This window comes from Thamnophis sirtalis, unplaced genomic scaffold (genome assembly GCF_051295495.1).
Source record: "Thamnophis sirtalis isolate CommonGarterSnake01/CBP01778 unplaced genomic scaffold, rThaSir2_p1.2 scaffold_6, whole genome shotgun sequence".
Classification (NCBI taxonomy): Eukaryota; Metazoa; Chordata; class Lepidosauria; order Squamata; family Natricidae; genus Thamnophis; species Thamnophis sirtalis.
This window is the reverse complement of record NW_028261386.1, coordinates 67,324,505-67,347,662: the sequence shown is the minus strand read 5'-3', so window position 1 is coordinate 67,347,662 and position 23,158 is coordinate 67,324,505. Positions and strand designations below refer to the sequence as shown.

At 38.9% G+C, this 23,158-nt stretch overlaps 1 long non-coding RNA gene across 1 annotated transcript; it reads right to left on the bottom strand.

The window, feature by feature from the left end:
* Nucleotides 1-675: 675 nt before the first annotated feature.
* LOC148045004 (uncharacterized) lies at nucleotides 676-14,940 on the bottom strand. The gene is made up of 3 exons (XR_015697158.1): nucleotides 14,782-14,940; nucleotides 2,877-2,995; nucleotides 676-788 (listed from the first exon to the last, which is right to left on the bottom strand). It is a non-coding gene; the product is annotated as an uncharacterized LOC148045004 (long non-coding RNA).
* Nucleotides 14,941-23,158: the final 8,218 nt, after the last annotated feature.

Here is a 23,158-nt window from a genome sequence, read left to right as displayed (position 1 = left end):
GAAGCTACATCTCTCAAAAATTGTCCTCCTGAGTTTTCCCCCCAAAGTTCTTGTTAATAACTCGAAGAAAGCTTAATTGCACCTCTATTCTAAAGTTACACAGACCAGAAACACAGAAACATACTTCCTTCCTTCCTGAAATTCTGTAAGATCTGCGGTGGCACAGTGGTTAAAGTGTAGCCCTGCTGGCTACTTCTGCAGATCACTGACTACTAGCAGTTTGGCAGATCGAACCTTACCAGGTTGCCCCAGCCTTCCATCCTTCTGAGGTGGGTAAAATGAGGACCCAGATTTTGGCGGGAGGCAATATGCTGACTCTGTAAACCACTTATAGAGGGCTATAAAGCACTATGAAGCAGTATATAAGTGCTATTGCTTTCCATACATTCACTGAATATTGTTATCCTATGTTGGACCACATAAGGATAAGGATGATGATAATGGTCAGAAAATGATAACTCTATCAAGAAATACAGGGTTAAAACAAAGCTTCTCCTTCATATTAAGTGGGCATTAAATCAACACATGGATGATTGCTTCTAATATTTGAGTAGACAAAAGGGATTCAAGAGATTTCATGGTTGCTTGACTTCTGACACAAGCAGAAACTCTTTTAGGCAATACCCACTTACCTGAAATCAGCAGCACTTCTGTCTACACAAACTTATTATCCTGTAAGCTTATTATTTTAATGAAGCTGGCAAAATAAAGTGGAAGGTAAACGTCACAACCTCCTTTCACTTTCTTTATTGTGACAGAAACAAGCCCTCTGTTCTGTTCTATTCCATCTAAAAAAGAAAAATATTAAAGTTACTGTGTAGATGATGATTTAAGTAATGATCTTAAATTGTATCTGATTAACCTTTCCACTTTATCAGTTTTGATGCTCTTATAAAATTACAAACCAAGAAAACATTGGAAGAAAAAGCAAAATATGTTTAATATTATTTTTTTTCCAGGAAGGCACTTTTCTATTTTCTCCTATTTTTCAAGAACTTCAGCTTTTTCCATCACCGCACTTTAAGCTCAGGTAAATATTAAATATTCCTCAAAATATTTCATTCTTCTAGGAGGAGGAGGGTGGCTTCCCACACTGCTTATGAAAGAAAATTCCCCAGTCAAATAAAACCCCCAAAACTGCATCTGTTCCGTGGATTAAAAGTACCATCTTAGCAATAACAAGCAAACCAACCTTATAGAAGAGATGACACCTGAAAGCATTGCTTTGATTTTTCGGGATTAGCATTCATATAAGGGCATGAAGAATCATGCACTTGTCTGCCTCTACTGACTTCAAAGCTTTACTATCTGTGATCTCTCCAAGCTGTTTCATATGGATGTTATGACCCTGCCCACAGGGACACTGCCATCCATCTTCTCAGGAGTTGAGGTAATTTCTGAAACAGCATTTCCACCTGTTGCCCAAGAGATTTATTACATGTCCAGGTTAAGGATAATGGGATTTGTAGTATAATACATCTCCAAGACAGGTTGATGACAGGGGAAAAAGAGGAGGAGGAGAAAAAGATGCTTATTTTATCTTCAGTTCAACAATTCTAATTGAACCTTAATACTCCTATCTGAAAGTCCTCTATTGGACTCCTAAGCTCTTTGTATGCAGTCTCAGTATTCAGTGCCCAGCATCTGTGGAGGAGGTTAATTCCACAACCTGATATATTTTTTCACACACTGAATTTTATCTGCTTTTTTTGTGCTTCTGAGTGTCCTCAGGAGAGTTTTTCAAGCCTTTCTACCATCCTGCCACTCAGGGGGGTGGGGGGAAAGCTTGGAATTGGAAATGAGTAATAATTGTGAGATAATTCTTGTTGCTTCTCATTATTCCCCAGTTGCTTTGGTAAAATCCCACATCTTGCCTGTGGCTCAGTGAGAGTCAGATAGCACTTCATCCTTCTTTCGTGACACTCAGAGTGAAATAAAAGAGTTGCTTGCTTGTCAATCTGCAAAATTGAGCTCTTTCGCTTGTTATATAATGCCATGGAATAGTTCTGGGAAAGTTCCTGATTCTAAAAGGCACACAATTATTTCCATTTAAATGTCACTCCGTGCTTTGTTTGAAATACTCCTGAAGATGGACAAAGTGATTTTACCTTTCCGACAGCACAGGTTGGGAAATAACTACAAGGCTTTAAGTTGTTATTCCCAGCTCCATTAATCTCAACTAAAGGTAAGAGCCTTTGAAAGAGAGGAATGGATACTCTGCTGTTTCCAAAATGTATGATTAAAATGTGATTTGATGGAGTCTAGCCTGATCCACTGTATCTAAAATGGGTAGGGTTCACTACGTCATCTCCAAGGTGATGTATCAGAAGGCCTTGAACTCAATTTATCGCTATTTTTTATAACTTTTCATATAACTACATGGCAAGGAATTTTGTTATTTGAGGGTTTGCCAATTACATCTACCATCCAGGGGTAGGTCCTGGCTGCAGCTACTGCTCACTCAGGTACGCACCTGGCACACATGCTTGATGCGTACTGTGCATGCACATCTGGCAAAAACAACAAAATTGCTTTCTGCATGCACATCTGGCAAAACAAGATGGTGCCGCCGAGAGAACCAGTTCAAGGGTGTGGTAGGCCTAGGTCGCTGCTGGTTCCAGCGACCCAAAATGCCAAGTTACTACCAGTTTGGCTGAACCAGTCTGAACTGGTAGGAACTGGTAGGAACCCATCTCTGCTACCATCCCATCAGTTCCAGCAGGAAGAGCATATTGTGGGTGCCATTCTCTCTCCCCCCCCTCTCTCTCCATCCCTCCCTCTCTTCTCTCTCTCTCTCTTTCTCACACACACACACAGACACACACACGTCATATGACAGGAGCTAAGAGGAAAGACTTGTCTGCCAGGACACTCACCCACTGGAACATCATTCTCCTTGACATCACACTGGGCCTGTCTTGCTGGTCTTCCAGGAGGGCCTCAAGACATGGCTGTACCATGTAGCCTGGGCATCTGGGAGCAGATGGTGTGGAATCTGCAAAGAGGTTATATTGTACATGGATTGACTGTGCTCTTCTTCTTCTTTTGTTCTTTTATGTTTTAATCGTTTTTATCATTTTACTGTTGTGTGGACCATTTGTGATTGTTTTGTTTGTATTTTTAAAAATATTTTTAACTTTGTTACGTAAGGCCAGATTCACATATGCAAGATGGGTGGATATATAAATTGAATAAATAACTAACTTTTGGATTTCTGTAAGAATAGCCCACTGGAAAAAGAATAAAATAGTTTTTCCATCCTCATATGTAGCCTGCAGAGAGCCAAATTATACACTCAATTTCAGAAATACTTATAGCCAATCCTGCCAATAAAACACAGTAGCACCTTCCTCCCTCCCTCCCTCCCTCCCTCCCTCCCTTCACATAGCTATCTAATCATCTGTTAATGAAATCTCTTGCAGACTCATTTAGCCAAACGTCAGAGTTAGCTTAGGAAATTCCAAAAAGACTGCTAAGTAAAGAGGGGGTTTGGATTTATCAGATTTGAAATTGTATTTTGATGCATGCTGTCTGGCCTCATTAAAAGAGTGGGTGAACCTTCAGAACAAGAGGCTACTTGATTTAGAGGGCCATGAATTAAGGTTTGGTTATCTATGATACGACAAAATTAAAGTTAATGTTGGTTTTAATAATCACTTTGCTAGACGTGCCATATTTGGAATAAATATAAAACAAGATTTTGGAAGTTGCCCAGGAAGCTTTTTTAAAGAAAAGAAATGTTGGCAAACTGGTCCAGACTGGTGGACTTGTGGTAAAATAATATCTTTCAACTCTAGTAACCCTACCCTAAAGTTGAGGGAAGAGTTATAGAATTAGAAGGTTATGTTTACCATTGGTTTACATATCAACAACTGAAAGAAAGATGTAAACTAGATAAAAAGAGTCCTGGGTTTGATTTTGTTAAAAATGAATTGGAAATCTTACTGTGTGGCAGTTATGAAGATATTATTGCTAAGGTTTATAATATGTTACTGAAACTGAATTTGGAAAGTGAACATGTAAAACATTGTATGATTCAGTGGGCAAGGAACTTTGGATATAATTTGATGCTTGAACAATGGGAAAAATGTGTGGATGAAAGTTTAAAATTCGTACTAAATAATTTAAAAGAAAATTTTAATAAGATAATGTGTTGCTGGTATTTAACACCGGTTAAGTCATCTAGAATGTATAAATTTCAAATGAATGTTGGAAATGTAAAAGTAAAGAAGGGACCTTTTATTATTTATGGTGGACATGTGATAAAGTGAAGAAATTTTGGAGTAAGAGTCATATTTTAATACAGGAAATTCTTAAAACAGGGATAAAGATGAAACCAGAAACTTTTGTTTTGGGTTTAATAGAAAAAGATTTTTTTTGGAACTTTGATCTTATATATGTTGATGTCAGCAAGACATATGTATGTATACACATAAATGGAAGGACATTTCTATTCCCATCATGGACAAATGGCTACAGAGGCTGATGGAGTTGGAAGGGATGGCTAAATTGACTGTTTTGATCAAAGAAAAGAATATACCGGTAAGTACTTTTGTTGTTATATGGAGATTGCTTTTGAACGTTGTGCTTGAAATGGAAAAAAATGTAACTTTGATTTTGGGTTTTTCTGATTTGATTGATTTGTTGTTATAGAAATGGCGCTAGTTCATATTATTATGGAAAAGTAAAAAAGTTGAAGTTTGATGTTAATGCTGATGTTTATGTTATTCTACTGCAATAGAGGGAGTCGGAAGTCAATGATTTTTTCCCCTTTTCTCGCTCCCCTCCTCACTTTCCCCCCTTTTCCTCCCCACCATGTCCTACTGTTTGCTTTTGTATTTTTGTATTTAATTTTATAGTCTAATCAAATTGTTTTTTTTTTAAAAAAGGAAATTACAAAAGAATATCACTTCTATACTCCATAGTCTGCATCATGGGTGACTCAAATTAATTTATATTTTAAAGGGCAAATGGAAAACATTACAGTATGCATTCCCAAAATCTGCAAACAATACTTTTGAAATAGAGGCTAATTTTAAATTCCTGCAAAAAAGGCAAAGTTACCATATGGAAGAATAGATGTAAAGTAGAGGATTCCCAAGGGGACACGGTGGCTCAGTGGCTAAGATGCTGAGCTTGTCAATCAAAAAGTTCGGCAGTTCGGCGGTTTGAATCACTAGTGCCGCATGATGGAGTGAGCTCTCGTTACTTCTCCCAGCTTCTGCCATCCTAGCAGTTTGAAAGCATGTAAAAATGCAAGTAGAAAAATACGGACCACTTTTGGTGGGAAGGTAATAGTGTTCCATGTGCCCTCGGTGTTTAGTCATGCTGGCCACATGACCATGGAGATGTCTTCAGACTGCGTTGACTCTTTGGCTTTGAAAGGGAGATGAGCATATATGTGCGAGGGGAACCTTTACCTTTACCTTTTAGAGGATTCCCACTGAAATAATTTGATACTGGAAACAATAACCAGAATGGTACGTCACTTATCACTGCATATTTATTTATTTGTTTACTCAATTTATATATCCGGGTATGTTCAACTAATCTTAGACAGCTATCTTTTTTTTAATTTGGATCACTGAACTGAGAAGGGGATTGGACTCGTTCACTTAGATAACCCTTGATTTATTTCAGCATCTTGAACTGATTCGAAGATTTAAGTCAAAGATTCAATTCAAAGGGGTGATTAAATTAAATATCCTTCATATTAAATCACCCTTAAAGATCTGCCTTGTCCTAAAATGTATATAATAGTTCTGAAGAAAAGACAATGTGTGTTTTCACAGATTGATAACACCAGCAACAGGCAAAGAGCTATTGGTTTGAACATTGCTTCTGACACATGAAAAAAAATTGTTATGTCCTTTCACCCAACTAATTCAAGATCATAACCATCCATTTCACAGTTGCTACATCTGTCAGACATAAGAATGCACTTGTCCCTTGAAGCAGAACCAACATTTTGTTTACTTGGATTGCCGGCTGATGTTGTATTTAATATCTGCAGTGATTTACACAAGTACTGTATAAGGGTTGTAGATAGGGAAGAGATCACATGAGGTATATTATGAGTTGGATAAGCAAAAATATTCTTTGTTTTACTGTGAAGCAAAAAGTCTTGCTTCAACTGTCAGAACCTGAATCCATGTGCCCGATTAGTCTAATTTTCTAGATCAACTAGATTATTTGAAAACCTGAGTTCAGTGGGGAAGGGACATCTTTAGATTTTCCACTTTGGAATGATATTGTTTCTGTTTATACATAAAAAGTACTTTTGTAAGTAAATAGATGCCTCGGAACTAATATGCTTTTTATTTTTAATTTTTAAACAGATTTTAATGGTTTCCAAGAAACTACAGTATTTCAGGTACTGATATAATCTTAGCTGCTCCTTCCATCACTTGCAATAACAATCTAATCTAATCCAATTGTTGGAGAGAGGAGGATGACTCAAGTAGGGAACTAGTCTGCAGTGTATATGAAGAGAGGAAGGTCTCCCTCTTGAATGCCATTGAACCTTATTTAGACCCAGGTGCAAACTGCCACTCTTAGAAGATTGCTGTGAAATAGGCATTGAACAATAACGTTCAATGCCTTTTTGAACTCTTCATGTGTGGATCCAGCATTAATCTAATCTAATATGACCTGATATGATCTAATCTAATTTCACATCACTCTGATTTGCTGGATGAGATTCTAAACTCCACTTGTACCTGCGTTTTTGATGTACCGGAAGTCGCACTAGTTAGCTACAACTTTGGAGTTGTGAAATCGACTGCCTGCTGCTGAAAAATGCATAATAGAATTTATGGAGAAAGTAAAATTTGACAATTGCTTTGATTTCATTGTTTGGAGGTCAGTAAACTAACTCAGATATGGCTCATTTATGTATCTATTGACATTGGAGCATACTGTAAATTGTTGTTATAGGAAGAGGTTAATCCATGGTGGCAAAACCATTTAAACATATTAATAAGATACAACCCATATTGAGCAATAAAGCTTTATCTTTTCTAGTATTGGGTGGCAAGCTCATAGTTGTGTAAGGCAACCACCCAACCTGAAGCAGGTTCTCATAGACAACAAGACAGGAAAAGCCAATCATCACAGATTAGAGGTCTGTTCACATGCTCTTCCTGGATTGTGATATATGCTTCATTCACCAGTGATGCCCCTCTATGTAGAACAAACAGAGATAAACTTTATGAAGAACAATTAATGAACCCAAGTTTGATATCAGGACTCAAAACAAGGATGAAATAACATCAGAGCTTTTTTAATTTCCCCAGGCACTCTGCAGTAGACTGCAAAGTAACTGTGTTGGAAAAACAGAATTTTAATAATATCCCAGTGCATATATAGTTTCTTACATAGCAACACTTGGCTTTAAACAAAAGAATCCAAAAGTGAAGAGCATTGTCAGCCATGCAAGTAAATAAGACCCATTTAAACTTTCTTTGGTAACTCAAAACTGCAGTGATTAGATTACTGCAACATGCTGTGCCTGGGTCTGCCTTAAAAGACAATTTGGAAGCTGCAGTTGGTACAAAACACGGTGGCCAGATTGGGAGTTATGCAAATCCATTACTAAGGACTAATACCCATCTTGTGGGTACTGTACAGATTGCTATTAAATATTCAATCCTAGGAAAAATGCTGCTTATTATCTATAAGCCTCTCTATAATTCCCATAAGAGAATTATGGTTATTTACTATAGTAGTTTGGTAATAATAATAATGTATCCCCGGTCCTTGGGAAGGACTCAATATGTGGACAAAAACACCAGATCTGGACTAAATATCTGGTTGATAATAGTAGTAACAATCTTTAGGGTTTTTGGTTTTTTAAATTGTGGCGATATTCTTGAGAAGTTATAATTTTAGGAAGGCATGGCATCCAAGTATTTCGTGTATCCAATTATAAAGTAATTGAGAAAATATGCTCAAATATAAAAACATCTACTGTATTTGACTTAATTCTGGACTCTTGAATGAAAGTAAACTATTATCAATAAGAGTTCTTCTTTTATCCAGATATTTTAAAAGTTCATGCTACTTGAATAAATAAAACCTGCACTGCAGTGATCTAATTTAATCTTTTTCTAAGACATGAGTTGTTGAAAGCACCTCCTTTCACATCTATAATAAAGCTAGCTTCTTCAACAATAGGTTGGATTCTATTAAAAAAACAACTACTTCAAAGGTGAGCAGGAGTACCGGTAGTTATTTAATTATAATTTGTAGGTCTATTTCTACATGCTCTCTGAACAGTGAGAAAAGGAATTTAAAAACTGAAACAATGCATATGGGTTCATTCCTGGCACTTTACCTTCAACAAAATTTGACTTATACATACTGGTAGGTCTATGGCTAAGTCTCTTGTGTAAATGGACTAGGTCCAGGAGGGCGAACCTATGGCACACTCCTATGAAGGCTCTGGAGAACGAAAAACGACCTACGAGCAAACTGGAAGTCACTTTCGTAGGGTCTTTTTAGTCCTCTGGAGCCTTCAGGGACCTTCAGGAGGCTTCCCTGAATGCTCTGGAGGGCTTAAACTGGCCCTACAAGAAAACCAGAAGTTGGTTCCTGAACTTCTGGTTTTCTGGTAGGGTCAGTTTTTTGCGCTCCAGAGACTTCAGGGAAGCTCCTGAAGTCTCTGGAGGGGCTCTGGGTGGGGCAGGGCAGGCTGTTTTCACCCTCCCCAGGCTCTTATAAAGCCTCTGGAACCTGTGGAGGGTGAAAAAAATGCAAAAAATGGGGGGGAATCATGCACCCATGCCCGCTGGGGGTCGCACATTGCATTATCGGTGTGGCATGCCTGCGCATGACCCCCTGCGCCCCTCGCTTTTGGCACACGAGCCAGAAAAGGTTCGCCATCACTGGACTAGGTCTATAATAACACTTAGAAGTATGTTTTCTAGAGATAAAAACAAATATTTGTATTTACTGATTGTGCAATCCTGTCTGATTTTTAAGCAAAGAAAAAAAAAACCAGGGTTGGACCTGGCTCGTATATGGAGGAGAAAAGTTCAGGAAATCACAGGATGAAATAGTAGATTGGGAAGGTCTACTATTGTCCTCTTAGCTCAATGGCTAAGATGCTGAGTTTGTCGATCAGAAAGGTCAGCAGTTTGGCGGTTCGAATCCCTAGCACCGCATAATGGAGTGAGCTTCCATTACTTGTCCCAGCTTCTTCCACCCCAGCAGTTCAAAAGCATGTAAAAATGAAAGTAGAAAAATAGGGACCACCCTTGGTTGGAAGGTAACAGCATTCTGTGCGCCTTCAGTCATGTTGGCCACATGACCACGAAGACGTCTTTGGACAGTGCTGGCTCTTCGACTCTTCCGAAACGGAAGAGAGTCCTAGAGTCAGGAATGATTAGCACATATGTGCGAGGGGAACCTTTACCTTTACTATTGTCTTCGAAGAAAGCAGACTACATGCATTGTAGTATTATAATACGAATCCACCAGGAGTTGAGCTCAGTTTAAGGACATTTGACTTTTACAGACAATATAGGAACAAGAAGATTGCTGTGGTTTGCAAATGACCATTATGTGAATGTACTTAGTTTGTGAAAGTAACTGACCTCAGAAAATGAATGGAAAGGCTTACTTTGACCTGTTGCATACTGAAAATATATTTTATTTATGTATTGCATGTATATCTTGCCAGAATCCAAATTAACTCTTAGTGGTATACCCAATATAGAAAAATATAAAACATCAGCAATAAAAAGTTAAACAAAGTTTAGAAACAATTAAAGAAACCTTCCCCCTCCAAGAAATTAGTAAGATTTTTTTTAAATGGTGAAGTGTAGCTAGAATACTTTACAAAACAGCACTGGAAGACTGTTTCTGAGAATCCTTTATACCAACAGCACTTCTGGGCCTCAGCTCTATTTATTTCCCAAAAGTGAGAAACTAAGAATTGCTGCTCCTGAAATAACCCAGTAGGCTAGACCAGGGGTGTCAAATTTGCATTGTCACAGCATTGTCACGTGACATATTGTGACTCCCCCCCTTTGCTAAACTGGATGTGGGTGTGGCCAGCACTTGACGCATCTGGCCCATGGGCTGCGAGTTTGAGACCCCTGGGCTAGACGGATTTAAATTCTCCAGCAGGGACCATGCCAAGCCATAAAGAGATTTACAGGACAAAAACAGCACTTTAACTTGGCAATTTAGGGCAGGGGTCCCCAATTCCTGGACCACAGCCCACTATTGGACCATGACCCATTTGGAACTGGGCCATACAAGCGGCAGGCAAACCTATGTGTGCAGTTCCATTTGTGCAAGCAGCATGCACATGCGTGGGCATGAATCACCATTTGTGAGAGCAGCAGGTGCAGATGTTTGCCTCTTGCACAAATGGAGCTGCACACTCTCATGCAAACATCTGCCACTTACACAAAACCGTCTCTTCTCCTCCACCCCACCCCCCCCAGTCTGCCAATCCAAATGATTGGGGAATGCTGATTTAGAGATCAAGGTGATTTCCATTACACATGCTCAGCTGTTTCCCATTTGCTAATCCATAGCTGAAGCTGTTAGGCAAGTCCATCTTCGACGTACAGAAGTGAGAGTTAGTTTGTTAGTAAGTACCCGCAGCATTGTGTTTGGGGTTAAGGATGCTGAGCAAACACCAAGGATGCTCTTAGGAACACTCCGCTTTGAAGTGACAGAAACTACCAAAACTGCCACCACAACTGACGTAAGGATGACCCACAAGTAGATTTACTTCAAGGTCTACTGTTTTACTATATATTGAAGAATAGACCTAGGTGGGCAGATTTAACATTTAGAAATGTAACAATTTGGTGATACGAAACTTTGGAGATAATGAGTGCATATGAGTGCAAGAATGTTACTGATGCTTCCTGACCTGCTCAGTGCTGGGACATGGCTATCTAATCCTTCATCCTGCTGATAGCTTGTAAAGATCACTTATGTCTTTTTTATTACACTCTCAGGAGCAGTAAGCTTTTAAAATTGCTAGCTGAGTTGGTGACATTGAGACAATGGTGAGTTTCATGTTAGTTCTCAGCTTTATTCCCTCTTTGGCAATAAGGGAAAGTAAGTTTCACTTTCTTGCTTTTTTTACTGATGTTAGAAGGAGGGATAATAATGTCAGAGTTCAAATGTCTAAACACTGATATGATCCACATTTATTCAGGACAATTCATGTACATGTCAAGTGTGCCACTGGAAACAGTAGTCAGAGGTGAACCCCAGAAGAGAAATCCCAAGTCCTCTTTGGACTTGAAATAGCATAGTACTTCTCTTCTCTGGGTGCTTGTGAATGATAGAGGGAGACATCAATCAGCTTTTATTAGAGCTAGCTAATCAATCAGCAGGGATACTCTTTAATTTAATTTTTATGATTTATATATTCTATCTTTGCCCAAAGGGTTTGTTTAAAGACACACTTCTATGTAAGAGTGAGGACCTCCTTATAAAAGGAATCCTCTCTCTCTCTCTCTCTCCTCCCTCTCCCTCCCCCCATGTCCCTCTCCCTTCATTTCTATTCTGATTTTTGTAATTCCATTCTTTCAATAGCTCCTGACTATGGATGTTTTCCTTGTTTTATACATGTACATATATCCTTTTTTCTTGAAGTGCAGAAGAGGTTCAACTGATGCTTAACTCTGGGTCTAGTGCAAAATCCTTTGGCTTTGTACTGAGATAACAGATTAATTAGTCTTTTGAATTTGACTAGCTTCAACACTGAATAGTAATGCTATGGGTCCAATTCATTTGGATTTTGAGTAGAAAAGGACAAACAGTTCAAATGTTTATATGCAGAAGACTAAAAATTCAGTGGTTGGAAATTTATCCCCAATTTTGCTTGATTTAAAATAGGTTTTAACCTGACCTTGAAGCTATTCAACTCAATTTCGGAACAGACCTTTAAGACAGGTTTTACTAAACACATGCAATTATATTTAGGAAAAGGGAAAGAAATGTTTAATTATAAGTTACTAATACATTTCAGTACTCCATTTCCTTATCAGTAATGGCCCTTTCTACAAAGAGGTTGGTAAAATGAGGACCCAGATTGTTGGGGGCAATATGCTGACTTTGTAAACCACTTAGAAGCTGCAAAGCACTGTGAAACAGTATATAAGTCTAAATGCTATTGCTATTAACAACTGTCTCACTCAGCAGCAGAAATGTTGAGCTCAATTGTGGTTGTAAGTCGAGGACTACCTGTATTCATTTTTGGTTCTCCACCACTGTTTACTGAATTTCATCCTAAATAAATATTTGGCGCCAGTTCTGCTTTCTTAGGGGTACCACTCAAAACTCTTTTTAATTCTCATAGCCATTTGTTTATTTCAAATGTTTGTTGATGATAGCTTTAGCTACTTTTTTTTTTACTGTGTGCATTTATTGCAGTGAGGATAACAAATGAAGCATAGAAAAGTTTGCACAGGCTTGCCAACACAGGTTAGACTGAAAAACAGTGACAGAATTATCTAATGTTTCTTAACATTTGTTTCTTAATGTTGTTTAAAAGAATTTAGGAGATTATAAAATGAGGCAATGATCTAATGTTGTCTAAACATGGGGATTATTAACTATCTGGATGGTACTGCGTGCCCTCCATCTTTGGTTGTGAAATATTGCTATTTTATTTGGCTGCTATTGATAATATAGGTAAATTCTACTGAAAAAGATAACCTTTTTATGCAATTGTAATTGTCTTTTGTCACTTTCTCACAAAGAACCAAGTCTTCTTTGCTCTAGAAGTTCCTTCAGATGTATGCACATGTCCAGTCACTGAGTTCTGTGTTCAGAAATACCCAGGAGTTGTCTAATTGTTCTTATTTTGGCAGAGGAGTTTCCCACCCAATATATTTAACTTTATAAGTCTTCTGCATTTAATATTTATTGGACAAACGGCTGAAGATCTTTGTGGTTTCCATTATGCTCACCTTTTTGGATTCCTTCCTACCTTTTACTATTCTGATGAAGATAAATCTTTATTAAGCTGACCCTCACAAAGCTATTTCTGTGGCTTTTGAATTATTGCTAAGCTAAGCCATACTTTGTCCATTTCCTTTCAACATTTTTGGTGGTGTTTTTATTCTGATGCTTTGCTGGAGTCATATTGAGTGATAATAGCCTTCATCAATGCAGTTTATAAGCTATTTTCAGGAACTTTCACAGAAGTGGTATTCTGGCAGTTCTGACAGGTTCACCCAAACCAGTAACAGAAATTGCAAGTGGCCCCGTCCACCTGCCCCAACTCTATGGCATCCCATTTAGGCCCTTTTTAAAGGCAAAGTGCACATGCAGAAAGCAGAGTGCATGCGTGCAACAGCGTGCTCACATTTGCGAACTGGTAGGGAAGGTAAGTGAATACCACTCCTCCTTTCAGATAGTCTCTCTCTCTCTCTCTCTCTCTCTCTCTCTCTCTCTCTCTCTCTCTCTCTCTCTCTCTCTCTCTCTCTCTCTCTCTCTCTGCATCAAGATTCTACAATAAGTGTCTAAACTCTTAAAAAGCATGTCACTTGAATTAGAAAAATGGTAAGACCTCATATAGAATGATAAACCTATAATATGAGCCCAGCTGTACTTTGGGAACAGGTGGAAAACAAAACTATTTCTTTGATTGCCATTAAGGTGAGCTGATTAAAAACTACTGCAGTGAACAATCTTATTGCAAAAGTGACATCCTTTATAAAAGGTTTTGGCAACAAATTTGAACAAGTTGTTGTTAAATATAAACAGAAGGAGGAAGACAGAGAATAAAGGTAAATATAAATTAAATTTGTTATATTTTATTATAAACTGCAGGTTGGCAGTTATAATAAAATATAATGGATTTAGTAATTATACCTTAATGCGTTTTTTTCCAGATCCAGCAATATCAAAATAAAACAAGAAAGTTACTGTACTGATATGGATGATATAAGATGTACCATCTTATTATTTCTCATTGGTAACAATAGTTCTTCTCAACTAGCTGTTATTTTTCAAATCCTTGTCACTATGCCTAATTTTTTAAAAAAAACGGAATTAACTTTAGCTGTGTGAAATATCAGTGACCATAACCCTGGATATGGGACATCAGAATATTGTGTGAGATATTCTAATCTTTGAATATGGTCTTGCAAATTCTGAGTTATCAAGGGATTTCATGATTCCCTGAAATTTCAGTCATTTCTATTGCATTAATTTGAGAGGCTGTGGAAGCCATTTTGAGGTAACCATTCCAAAACCTTTTAAACAATTGCTCTGCATTCTCTCTTACTCTTTTTATCTTAATTGTTGCTTGTTCTCTTTTGTGTTTTTTTAGTCCACAAAGCATCCCTTTGTTCACATTTTCCCTTAGTATACAGTAGCTATGCACATACTTCAGTGACTCTCTGTGGCATACCTTCTCTCCCCTTCTCTTCTCTTTCCTTTTCTTTCAAGTAGTTCTCAATTCTCATTCTTTACATTTGTTTTTTATTCATTCCATTCTATCATTTGGAGAGTTTAATAGGGTTTCTCCCCCCCCCCTAATAAGGCTCATACTTTGTTCCCCCCACTCACTCTATTTTCATTCTAATGTCTTTCATTTCTTTCCTTTTTGATTGTCTTTTTATTTTCCTAAGATCCATTCTGAAAATAACAGTCTGTCCCATGATCTGAACTTTTCATTATTCTGGCACCTTTTATTAATTCCTTGTATCTTTCATCCCAAGCAGACTTTCAGGTTTCATTTTATTCCTTTGCCATGTATATAAAGGAATAGCTTATCCCATCTATTGAAAGCAAACATACCTTTCTCCAAGCAGATCCTCATCAAAAGTCACCATTCTCATTAATTCGTGAGTGTCCAGAGAGCAATCTCTTTTTGTGTGTTCTTTCAATTCATTTTCACCAATCCTTTCATGTCACTTAGCAGACATGATATTTTCATGTGGGACTTTTTAGAGGAGTGTAGTAGCCCATCTTCTGACTAACACATTATAATAAAAGGTATAAGCTTTTGTGAACTGCAGCTCATTTCATCAGATGCACAGAGAGTGGCTAGGCTGATGTAGGATTTAAAATGAGGTCAGACTGAGGAGGGGAAAGGGAGGGGAGGACAGGTTGGTTATACAGATGCAGGTTACTTGAGAGACAGATTACAAGTACCTTATCAACCAACAAAGGTAATGCGTTAAAAATTCATTTTCTTTGTTGAGATTGCCTGGAACCCTTTGATGTATGTAAATTCAGCAATCTATCACTGAATGGTACTGTTAAAGGCCTGCTTTTCCAAAACAATCACTTTGAGGTCTGCCATAGAGTATCACATATTGTACATCAAAAGGAAAGTGGTTCCTGCTGCTGTATACTTCTGTCAACAGGACTTTGGAAAAGCAGCTGTAGTGGGAAATAATGCTGAAATTATCTCTTGAGGATATGAAGAAACTACAGTTGTAACCCTATATCAACTGTCATGTGTTATTTTTTAAATAGCATCACATTGAGTCAAATTTTATACAATCATAGACCACAATGCAGGGAAGATGCTGGTTGATGAATGTACAGAAACAAAAATATATTTACAAGAAAATAAAACACACAGTATAAATTTACATTTCTTTAATCTCACTTCAAACATTTGAGCCAGTTCCACTGACTCAATTTCATGTAATTCACTTGGGCTAACCCTCTAGGAAGCAGGTATAATCAAATTTGCCTTCTAAAAGATAGGATATTAAATCAGGCTCTGCAAAATGCCCCTAATTATTTAGGGTGCATAAGAGGAAAAACTACTGAAATTTAGGGTTTATAAGAGGAAAAACTACTGAAGACATTCTTAAGGTTCATGACCCGACAAATGTGCGCACGACAAAAGCACACCAACAAAACCGCGGTGAGAAAACCGCGAGGTTAAAATTGCGTCCACAACAGCGCGCCGACAACAGCGCGCCGACAAAAGCGCGATTAGGTTAAGGTAAAGGTTAGGGTTAGGTTCAGGGTTAGGGTTAGGGTTGGGGTTAGGGTTATTACCTTGTTTTTGCGTTGTTTGTTGATGGCACGCTTTTGTTGGTGCGCTGTTGTCGGCGCGCTGTTGTGGGCGCGATTTCAACCTCGCGGTTTTCTCACCATGGTTTTGTCGGCGCGCTTTTGTCATGCGTGCATTTGTCAGTGAACCCTTAAGATTATGATTTATATCCCAGATCTTTGAGTTCATGATCACTTTAGCTTTATTTATTGCTAGAGATAATAAATATTCTGGTGAAAAGCTATGCTAATATAATTTGCTTGAGATACACTTCTATCATATTGATCTAAAGTTGTCAGGGAATATTAGGAGAAGCAATCCAGTTGGTGCCAAATTTAGCCTTAGCTGGACTGTTAAAATCACTCTTCAGATTTTGACTTCGATTTTTGGCATCTCAGTTTCTATTATTAACGCTACATTGGGAAAACATCTGGGGATTGAACCAATAATATCACTACCCAATCCAAGTTGTGACATGACTTAGAAGGCTGACAAAATATATCAGATGTGCACATTCATTAATGCAACAAAACCAAAGGAAACCAGTCTTGAAAGAGAGAATGATTCTAGAGTTCTGGGGAAACAAAGTTGGATTCCCTTGATCCCTTGCCTTTCCCCTGACCAATAGACTTTGACCTAATAATAATAACAACCTCTCTGTGTTCCGTATCTAGGCAGACAAACATGTCAGCCCCTTCTCTGAAAAATTTCAAATTAGCTTGTTACAGAGATCTGAAAGGGAAAGCCAAAGGGACTAGCTTAGACATTGTAAAAGAATATGATGACAGAGATGACAGATAATTAAGAAGTTGAGACTGATATTCCCTGTAGAGTGAGTGCAACACTTTCAAGTCATAAATCTTGTAATATATAAGCTAATGGCCTATCGTTCAGAAGTGTGTTAAACAAACAAAATTCCAATGTCCACCTTCATACTGATGTTCACATGTGATGTTCACATCTATAGATATATAACTATGCATCTTAAGAACGACCCCCATGACATTAATATTGATTGTATGTTGGCTAAACGGAGTGATTCCTTCCATGTAGCCTAGGAGGCATTCAAAAAATGTCTTTCCTATTTGGGAAGTTCATTCAGAATCTCAGTGCTGGCATTATACTGATGGCAACAATCTCTGCGGCTCCTTCAAATCTAATACCAATTCTAATGCCAAGAGAGCATCTTTGAACATTGCCTAACCTGGAAAATGAGTACATTGAGAGAACACATGTTGAGATTAAGTCCAGAGAAGACAAAAGAACTGTTGGTAAACAAATTTTGATACTGAATTAAGCTTACTCAGGTTGAAGGTGTACTCCCTTAAGAGGAGCAAGTTGAGAGCCTGCAAGTCTTCTTTGCTTCCTGCCTATCAATTTGTACATGACAGCTCCCTCTAAGGATCACATTTCCATACTGCAGCCAGTGCACCAACTTTAAACCTTTTGCGTCACTTGGATGTAGTGATAATAATCCACACCTTAACCCATTTGAATTACTGTTATAGGCCATGCATGGGGTTGGCCTCAATGGAGCATCTGGGCTACTGACTGGTACAAGATATGAAGAGCATATGATTCTTCTACAAAAGATATACATTGGCTATAACTGCCAAATGGGCATAAATCAAGGCCCTGACTTTTAAAGCTCCAAACTATTTAGGATATTGCTATCTGACAGATTATCTCCCTTCTGTGAATTGCCCAGCTACTCAAATTACCAGGAGATGCTCTTCTGAAGGTACGCTGGCTGCCAGAGGTTCCACACCTGGTACATGAAAGGGCTTATGTGGCTGCCAAGCTAGCAATATGTGTCGCTCTTACTTGGCTTCCATTTTCCCAGTATTTTGGAAGTTGATAAAAACAGACCTCTTTCATCAAGCTTATAACTGTTCATTTATTTCAATTTAATTTAGTTCATTTCAATATTTGATTTGTATTTAGATATTAATTGCTTTAATGCTATTCTAGTTTATATTTTATAATGCGTTCTTTATGGCGGTAGATTAAAAGATGCATTTAAACCCAATTGGAAAATTAAAGTAGTAAAAAAATGAGATTGTTAAGCAGACTGTCTCAGATAATTCCATGAAAATAGTAATTAAGCAACATCCCAAAAGCAACTTGTTTTCCTTCATTGGAATTCATTACACCCCGTTTAAAAAAAACCAAAGTAATGTACTTTAGAAAATGTAGTTGTTGTACGTTGCCATGTGGAACTTGCTGAGTCTCGACCGGCTTATGATTTCCCTCAAGTGCACTCAAAAAATAAAGAGATGAACCTAATCAAATGCATTGATTATCCAACCCCAAATGGATTGTTTCATCCTTCCTTAACAAGCATCCTTGAAGGGAAGTGCTCAGTATCAAAGTTACACTCAAAAAGATTTTGACTTTCATTGTCATAAAAATAATTAGCAGAAAGCTTCTTGTTTACATGCCAGATTTCACTGCATTTTGTTGCCACATGAAGTTTTAAAAGAATTAAAAAGGGATGGGGTGCTTTTTTTTTCTTTTTTAAAAGAAGAGTCTCAGACAGTGAAATAGCTTTGCTTGTCCTTTTGGTTCTTTGGAGGAAAGATGAATAAGAAGTTAATGCCAGTTCAGGTGACTTTATCATACTCACTCATGTGGCAATTGGAAGAATATAATCCAGTATCAATTATTATTTTTGTTCCTTTTTTGTTTTTTGCTTTACATGTCCACCAGCTAAAATAATAGTATCTAAATATATAGACCACCTGATTCCCAATGACCACAGGAGGTTTACAAGTAATTAAAATCAAGGAAAAAAATTACCATGTTTATTTAATATGCCTAGAACTGGTGAACATATGTAGAAGTTGGGGGTTAATTTCTATGATTGCTTGAAATAGAAATGGAACAGACCTCAAAGGATATTTAATTCAATCTTTTGCTGAAGGTAGATGCTACCACAATTTCCCCAACTGGGAGGGCATATAGTGTGATATAACCAATTATGTCTGTTACTTTGCCAACCAGCTTTTGCTACCCAGGGTTTCTTCTTGTTTAAGGGAAAATATTTATTTGTTTAAAACATTTGTTATCTCTTGTAATTTGAACTCATTCATATTTTCTTCAATATTCAATTCAATTCAATTCAATTTATTGAGTTTGTATGCTGCCCTATTCCCGAGGGACTCAGGGCGGCTAACAATAAAAAGGGAGGGGATACAAAAAAAATAAAATAAAAAACAACAGTTTAAAATACTACAACAGCCATAACCTCGAGTGGGGCTGGATAGTTCAACAGCCTCAGGCCTGCCGGAACAGCCAGGTCTTAACTGCTTTGCGGAAGGCCAGGAGGGTAGTGAGAGTCCGGATCTCTACGGGGAGATCGTTCCAGAGGGCCGGAGCAGCCACAGAGAAGGCCCTCCCCCGAGGAGTCGCCAGCTGACATTGGCCGACAGATGGAATTCGGAGGAGGCCTAATCTGTGGGATCTGATAGGTCTTTGGGAGGTGACTGGCAGGAGGCGGTCTCTCAAATACCCAGGTCCGATACCATGTAGGGCTTTAAAAGTAATAACTAGCACCTTGAAGCATGTCCGGAGACCAATGGCAACCAGTGCAGCGCGTGGAGGATAGGTGTAACGTGGGTGTACCGAAGTGCACCCACAATTACTTGCGCGGCTGCATTCTGAATAAGCTGAAGTCTTCGAACACTCTTCAAGGGCAAGCCCCATGTAGAGCGCATTACAGTAGTCCAGTCTTGAGGTGACGAGGGCGTGAGTGACTATCCGAAGGCCCTCCCGGTCCAAGTAGGGCCACAATTGGTGCACCAGGCGAACCTGGGCAAAAGTCCCCCTGGTCACAGCTGACAAATGATGTTCTAAAGTCAGCTGCGGATCCAGGAGGACTCCCAAATTGCAGGCCCTCTCTGAGGGGCGTATAATTTCACCCCCCAGGCTGAGAGATGGAATAGCTGGACCATCTTTGGGAGGGAGCATCAATAGCCACTCGGTCTTGTCAGGTGTGACCCGTCAAAACTGCGCTTGACTAAGCCGCGCCCGATTAAACCGCGTCGCTGACGTCATCAACAGGGCAACAACAGCCAGCGTGGAGAAAGGGTGCTTTAAATAGCGCTTTGAAAGCAAGCCGATTCAACTTAAGGTAAGGGTTAGGTTTAGGGTTAGGTTTAGGGTTAGGTTAAGGGTTAGGGTTAGATTTAGGGTTAGGTTAAGGGTTAGGATTAGGTTTAGGGTTAGGTTAAGGGTTAGGTTTAGGGTTAGGTTTAGATTAGGTTTAGGGGAGTTAGGTTTAGGGGTTAATTTTAGGTTTAGGGTTTACAGCATGCTTCTGTCTCCGCACTGTTGTCGCCCTGTTGATGATGTCAGCTACGCGGTTTAGTTGGACACGGTTTAGTCGAGCGCGGTTTTGTGGTGGAACCCTTGTCGGGATTGAGCGCCATCTTGTTTGTTCCCATCCAGACCCTGACAGCCTCCAGGCACTGGCACATCACTTCTACCACTTCACTGAGTCGGCATGGGGCAGACAGATACAACTGTGTATCGTCCGCATATTGGTGATATTTAATCCCGTGCCGGCATATGATCTCACCAAGCGGCTTCATGTAGTTTTTAAATAGGAGGGGGGACAGGACTGAACCCTGCGGCACCCCATAATTGAGGGCCCTAGGAGTCGATCTCTGCCCTCCGACCAACACCAACTGCGACCTGTCCGAGAGGTAGGAGGAGAACCACCAAAGAACGGTGCCTCCCACTCCCACCTCCCGCAACTGTCGCAGAAGGATACCATGGTCGATGGTATCGAAGGGCGCTGAGAGGTCAAGGAGCACAAGGATAGAGGAGTGACCCCTATCCCTGGCTCGCCAGAGATCATTGATCAGCATGACCAAAGCGGTTTCCGTGCTGTAACCAGGCCTGAAACCGGACTGAAAGGGATCCAGATAATCGTTTTCATCCAAGGACTGTCAGAGTTGAGAGGCCACCACTTTCTCAACAACCTTCCCAACAAAGGGGAGGTTGGAGACTGGACGATAGTTACTCAAGATGGCTGGATCCAGAGAAGGTTTCTTCAGGAGGGGTCTCACCACCGCATCCTTTAGGAGATGCGGGAAGGACCCCTCCCGGAGAGAGGTGTTAACTATCATCTGGATCCAGCCACGTGTCACCTCCCTGCTGGTCGAGACCAGCCAGGAGGGACACAGGTCCAGTATACAGCTGGAGGCACTCACCGCTCCCATGGCCTTGTCCACTTCCTCAGGAGCGACAAGTTGAAACTCGCTCCATAAAATTCGCTCAAGACCTTCCCCCGGTACCTCGGCTGGTACTGTGCAATTGGAGTCCAGATTTGTCCAAATCCGAGTGACTTTATCCACAATATATATTGTGTCTTTAATATATTACCATGTGATAAATTATATATATATATATATATATATATATATATATATATATATATATATATGTATGTATGTATGTATGTATGTATGTATGTATGTATGTATGTATGTATTACATACTATGTATTATGTATGTATGTGTCTGTACATATGTACACACACACAAACACATCCATCTATCTATCTATCTATCTATCTATCTATCTATCTATCTATCTATCTATCTATCTATCTATCTATCTATCTATCATCTATCCATCCATCCATCCATCCATCCATCCATCCATCCATCCATCCATCCATCCATCCATCCATCCATCCATCCATCCATCCATCTATCTATCTATCTATCTATCTATCTATCTATCTATCTATCATATATACTAGCTGTACCCGGCCACGCGTTGCTGTGGCCCAGTCTGTTTAAATGGAAAAGAAAGAAAAGAGAAAGTGCAAGTTTCTAATATGTTTAATTTCACAATGCTTGTGGGTATACAATATTTTTTGTTGTTCCATTGTCTGTGCAGATATAGAGATTGTCTGTTTGCCGACTCTAGAACATGCAACATATAATTGTCCATGTGAGAAACAATTTTCAATTGCTGGAAAGATGTTGGACCGGACACATTTACCAACAGCATGCAAAGAAAGAAACATTTCCAGGGTGGTTCCCTCTGGGCAGAGTCATGCCGTTACCAGCAGCAGCAAGGTTCATGGGGGTCTTGCCCACCTATCTATGAAAATTCAATAGAACAATGCTCGGAAACATTGAAATGGAATCGTGAAATATTTAATATAGCATGTGTTGCTTTTATGTCCAACAGATGGCGCTGGTTTTCAAAAAAGCATGTTTTCACCTGTCACAGGTGTGACATCTATATAATATAGGTATATAAAAACATTCGCGTATTCAAATGCAACGTTGTGTCAAAATTTCAAAGCAATCGGTGAAGAACTTTAGGAGATTTAAGATTTTGAACAAATGAACTTTTACTTACACACACACACACACACACACACACACACACACACACACACACATATATATATATACTTAAAGTCACAACCCCTGGTATACCCAAGTGTGGGAGGAAGGTTGTGACTTTAAGTATATACCTCCCACCCTGGCTGGCTGATAAAAGGAGTCGTTCTCTGTAGCTCAAATGGTTAACTCCCTGCCTGGGAGGCAATAGAGCACAGGTTCGAATCCCAGTAAGGATATGGCTAGCTGATGAGAGCTAAATAGCTTGAAATAGATCTATGCTAGTCTTCCTTTATTTATTTATCAGCACAAATAAACACACACACACACACACACACACACACACACACACACACACATATATATATATATATATATAAGTGGGGCCTAAATTGCTCGACTTTATATGTGGAAATTTCATATTCAACTTCCACTTTCTTTTGTTGAAAGATACCAATTCTTTCAATCTTCTGTTGTGCAGTTTTGTATAACTTGATTTCCAGGACTTCATGGCTTTAGACATTCAGAGAATTACTGGAAAGCATCAATAAATCTCTTTTATTCATTTTAACCAATCTGTTGAAGTATTTATGTGATAGGTTTCTGTCAGCCAAGGAAAACTGGTATTTTTCTGTACAAAAAAAAGTATGTTTGTTAATAAGCATTTAGAAAAACAAAACAAAACAGGTGTATTAGTTCTTTAGCTGAAACTAGCTGTAACTTCATCTGCCTTTCTTGTTCTCCTTTTAAACATAAATTTATTTCAACTCCTGCAGCCAAAATTTCTCCTTGCCT